Source organism: Phaseolus vulgaris, chromosome 9, assembly GCF_000499845.2.
Source record: "Phaseolus vulgaris cultivar G19833 chromosome 9, P. vulgaris v2.0, whole genome shotgun sequence".
In the NCBI taxonomy this organism is placed as follows: Eukaryota; Viridiplantae; Streptophyta; class Magnoliopsida; order Fabales; family Fabaceae; genus Phaseolus; species Phaseolus vulgaris.
Genome location: NC_023751.2, coordinates 11,056,132 through 11,061,984, shown reverse-complemented (window position 1 = coordinate 11,061,984; position 5,853 = coordinate 11,056,132). Strand labels below are relative to the sequence as shown.

The following is a 5,853-nucleotide window of genomic DNA, read 5'->3' as shown; positions in this document are numbered from 1 at the left end:
AAGAAAAAATGTTAACGCCACGGTCCACTATTTTGATTTCAAACTTTCCCAAATAATCGAAAGTGTATGCACTATTTATATAAGTATAAGAACATTTAAGGTAAAATAAGAAATACTGTTTTTTTAAAGTTATAAAGATTATACATAATACAAAAGAAATTTATTTCGCATTTATCTAATACATTATCTCTTTTTAAATTTAGGAAAACCCAAATTTCTCTTTAGATTTCTGAACTATTTTTTCTACTACCTTTTGTTTGACGCGTATAAAACCTAAAAGGAAAAAAAGTATAGGAGAATTTAATTCAATCATAATTTGTTGAGTTTTGTTAAAATATTAAATTATTTATGATGTTAAATACAAGATTGAATATAATAAAAATTTTAATCAATTAGACCAAAACATATTATTTTGAATTTAAATTGAAATAACATTTAATATTTGAAAAAAATAGTTTTAGTTGATGTTTCCATGCTATTTTATTATTTCTTTCTTTTTCTTCTTCCAACAAAATTACACCTTCAATTTCTTCATTTTCGCAATTGATTTTTTTAAGAGTACAGTATTAGGAAATATAATAGAACAAGATAAGTTCTATGTTTCGTTCAGATTTTCATTTTACTCGTTAAAAAGAAAACATTAAATTAAAATAAGAAACTCAATCAATGTTTGAGAGTCATTATTGTAAAATAAGACCAGAAGATTAAATTAAAGATAAAATAAAAAAAATTGATGGTGTGAAAAATGAAGGGATGAAAATGATTTTGGAGGAGAGACTCCACAGGTTGGGTTGGAGCCAATGCCTGATCCCATCAATGGTGGCCAATGTGATTGACCCTTTCCTCCTCACTCACCATTCCCTTGCTCTTGGCTTCTTAGACCCTTCACCTTCCACTCACTCCTCAAATCCCTCTCACACACCAACCACATTACAGTCATTTATTCACTCACTACTCAACTTTCCCATCCACCCTTTTGAGCTCCATCATTGCATCCCATGTTGCCCATAACCTTGCTCGCCAAGCCTTTTCGCTCTTTGACAATGTTTCTCCTTGTTGTGCCGAAATTTGTGGTTGCACATGTAACTAACCATTGTCTGTCCTTGCCCCTAATGAGTGCTTGGAAAGTGCCTTCCAGCTGTTTGATGAAATGACTGAGAGGGATTTTGTTTTCAGCACCCTGCTATTTGGGATGTTTGTTTGGAGGGTTTGTGGAGTGAGGGTGGTGAGCTTGTTGGATGAGGTTAGGGAATGTTGTTTTGGGATTAATGGTTCTGTTGGCGGTTTTGATTGTTCATGATTTGTGTCAGGCTTCTAAGGTATGGGAGGCTTTATGGATGTTGGATGAACTCAGGAGTAGGGGTTGGAAACCGGATTTCATGGCTTTCTGAGCTGTTGCAGCAGTGTTCTGGTCAATGGGAAAGGTGGCTGATGAGTTGAAGGTTTTGAAGATGTGAGGAAGTTAGGGGTGAGGTGATCCTAGAAGCAGTGATTATAGGGACTTGAAAACATACAACATTCTTTTCTGAAGTGGGACAAGCTGAAGCTGAAGAGGCTCAAATGTTCATCTACCACATGTTAGACAAGGGGGTGGAGCCTGATGTTACAAGTTACACTTTTCTTCTAGAAGGACTCTGTCAAGAAGACAAGATTGAAGCCCCTTTTGAGCTCTATTACAAGTATGTCGAACAGGACATAATTCATGCAAGAGACATGTTGCTTTTTATATTATCACTCTGCATGAAAGGACATCTTATGGCTGCATCCAAATTACTTTTTTGCAGTCTCAATCATGATATAGGTTGTGCAGAATCCCATGTAATTTTTGTTGAATAGTTTGTCAGATGCACAAGAGATTCCAATTGTCATTGAACACTTGAAGTGGGTTCGGGAAAAATCACCTTTGATACTATGTACTGGACTTTTGGATTCTATTTCTTCTTCTGCTACATGTCCGGAGACCGACAATGTTATAGTTTCTTCAAAGGATACAAAATGTGTTTGATTTCCCCTACTTTGAAGGATAAGTGTGATAGATGATTACTTTATGAGAAGATGCATTCAGGTAATTTATTTTTATCAAGGATTTGAAATAAAATATTTTGATTGGATAAAAAGTTTGAAAATAATTTTTTTTAATGATGTGGCAGTAATTAAATTACTTAAAATTAGATTTCAAATTTTATCCAAAAATTAAAAATTAAAAAATCTTTATATTTTTAAATTTATGTGTTTTATTTTATTTTTTCATTTCAATTTTAGTTAGGATGTTGTTGATTTGATCAATATTAAAACATTATTGGAATGACAGTTTTTGATTGATGTCATCCCTCTTTACCACATCTAGATAATATAATATCTAGATCATATAATATGCATGTCATATACAATTTATTTCTACATATGTTTTAGGCATACAATATTTTAAAATATATATTTTTTAAAGAAATTTTAATATATACTTAACTTAAAATAAAATAAGTTGTTCCATCTAAAATGAAGCTCTATCACCTTAAATATCATTGACTTCCGTATAAATACACGATTATGATAGATAAAGAAAATAAACACAACATAAACAAAATGAAAAGCTAAAACTACTTTTAAAACTTGTAATATAGATGTCAGTTTAAATAATAAACATCACTTTATCAATTCGCATACATTTTTCAAAGAAATCAAGTGTCTATAATGATTCATAATTCATATTTATCGTGTCAAACTGTTATTGACCAACATACACAAATACCTGACCCTACTTTCGAAAGACTCGTACATTGACTTAGACTCATAGATCTATCGCACCTATTATACTACCTCATTGTAAAATCCACACATATGTGTGCATAATAATCTCAATATCATATATAACATATATAACCTCATGTGACATGTTTAATTCATATGACCTCTAAGACCACAAACAAAATCATATAAATTTCTTTCGACTCTCAACACCCAATAATCTTCATCTATATGATTTCAGTATATTAGGAGAGTCAGAATACCTCATTCTAGACAAATCCTTGTTCAATTCACATTCTAACAATCTCAACATGGTATTTCCACTATATCTCATATCACAGTTTTCATACTTCATATCTTACATTATACAAAATCAAACCATTAAATCATGTTCAATCTTAAAAATTCAATCAAACCCATACTTATCTAAAAATCACATAAAATACATAACTAAAAGATTTTCAATGAAATATGTAATTAAAAAAATAAACAATAATAAAATAGAAACTCATAAGCAAGTCTTAAAATTTAGGTTTTTTTAGCTTGAGTAAAAATGACTTTCACTTGAGTGAAAGTCTTCTGACTTCAATGAAAATCAATCTAAAAACATCTCATTTTTCGCTTTATTTTCGCTTGAGCGAGCTATACAAGGAAAAAGTTCCTAAAAACTGATCTCTTAAACATTTTTCACCAAAAAGTTACACTCAAACTTGTGTTTAATAAACCTATAATATTAAAATAACATCTCTTTACTCATAGTTGTAAAGGTACTCTGAAAGAGCTACTTTGTCAAACTATATATCTATATATTCATTATCTCTAAATCAAAACCACTCAAAATCAAACAACCAATACTCATCTTTATACCTCAAAGGATGCATAATACAATTCAATTAAATTCATACTACCATTCAACACTTTCAATCTCATATAAAACACATTCAATAACTTATTCATATCAAATTCAACATATAGTACAACTCAACCATTTCACATTTAATTTCAAGCAACACACTATTTTTCTCAAAAATAATTAATCATACAAGAAATTTTGAAATTGGTGACCGCACCACCCCCACATTAAGATATTCTAATTTAAGATTCTATTAATTCTTATCAATTATCTAACTATACTACTAGGATTCTAAACTAACATGAACTAAGTACGTACATGCATATTTTAATATGAAATATATTTTTTAAATTTATAAAAAAAAAGCTTGATTATAAAAATTTGATTCTATTTTTAAACAAATAAATTATACAGGAAGGCACAATTTTTTATATAAAATTTATGCTTAAATATATAATTTATTTATTAATTTTATATAAAATTTGCATGTACAATTTCTCTTTCATTTTTATTTATTTATTTAATAGAATTCACCTGCTTGATGACAAAAAGTACTAGTGAAACATTGATTCCTTATAATATATACTTTCTTCTCTTATTCAGTGCTCTATCTCTTTATGTATGAAGAAAGTTTGAATTTTTCTTATGTTTTATAGTGTCACGTGATCTCATATTATCATGATATACAAAATTGACTTTATAATGAAATTTCAAAACTCACATTTTAAATTGTTTTGATTGATTGATAGTATTTTATTTTATGCAAAATGTTACAAGTAAACTAAATTTATATTATTTTCACATTCAATATTGTTTTAATTTTTTTTTCTTTTTAATTGATTAATTTTTTTTTATAGAAATAATGACTAACATCATTACAACTCACAGATGAATATCACCTAACAAAGGACCTACTACCATTCTAAAATATAACATTTGAACAAAATAATTAATATAACAAGTTATGAATAAATGAAGATGTAATTTTAAATATTTTTATTTAAAAAATAAATCCATCTTGATCAATTTTAATGTTTATATGAATAATTCAATTAAATGTACAAGTTATACCACATCTAAACAGATTTTTAATTTTTTTATACATAATTTAATATTAATTTTTTAATAAAAATGTATTTAAAGGTTGTTGATATTCTTCCTATTTATTTAGGCTCAATTCCCTATCTAACACCATTTACACTTTTATTTCCCTATCTAACACCCTTTTGTTTTTATTTTCCTATCTAGCACCTTTTGTTTTTATTTCTCTATCTAGCACCCTTTTATTTTTTATTTTCCTATCTAGCACCATTTCAAAAATAAATAAATTAAATAATAAATTAAAAAGAAATTGATAATTTTAATTTTGAATGCATCAAAAAATAAATATTTTTAATGTTTAAAATAGTTGAAAATATAATTAATGAATAAAGAAAATATTTTTTACAAAATAAAAAAAAAGTAATAAATTAAAATGTTTAGTTTAATTTTTTTTTAAGAATGAAGAAAATAAAAAATTAAACTCTACACCAACATAAAAGTTGAATATATAAACATAAATTAGTATTTATTTTTATTATTATTGATGATGTAATCATGTTAATTTCAAGTAAAAAAATACATGACATAATTATAAAAAAAATCAAAGTCAATTAGTATTAATTAGTATTGAACGCACAAATAATATTGAAGTGTCTACCCTAAATGCAAAATCCTAAAAAAAAAACTAATGCAAATGTTACACTTAATGCTTAAAATTGAGAAGAAGAAAAATGTAAAAACAAATAAATATAGAAAATAAAAACATCAACATTGCAACAAATCTTTCATGTTACGAAAGACTATTTGATGGAACTTAGAAAATGAAGAGTATTGGCCTGCATACACTGGTCAAATACTATGCCCAAGTCTCGACATGAAAATAACCTAAAATGGGAGGTCTAAGTCAAGTCGAATAAGGATTGATATGGAAATAAGAGAACAACATGATCGGACAAAAAAATGTTCACATTGTCAAACACCAGGACACACAAAAAGAACATGTCCCAACATTACTGGATTGTTCACTTCCCCTCATTAATTATGTTTCATTTCGCACAAACTATTTAATGTACCATTAAAGAAAATATTAAATGAATGATCATTTTTCATTTATTTTCCTTTTTAGGATCAAGATCTACTTATTTAGTATCGTCTTATATCTCTTATCTTTATCTTGTTTGGATTTTTATTTTTATTTATATCTTGTATCTTTA

General features: G+C 27.3%; 1 pseudogene; it reads left to right on the top strand.

Annotated features, from left to right (window-relative positions):
• The first annotated feature begins 674 nt into the window (after window positions 1-674).
• Window positions 675-2,048, top strand: LOC137822934 (pentatricopeptide repeat-containing protein At5g14080-like; annotated as a pseudogene).
• The last annotated feature ends 3,805 nt before the right edge of the window (window positions 2,049-5,853 follow it).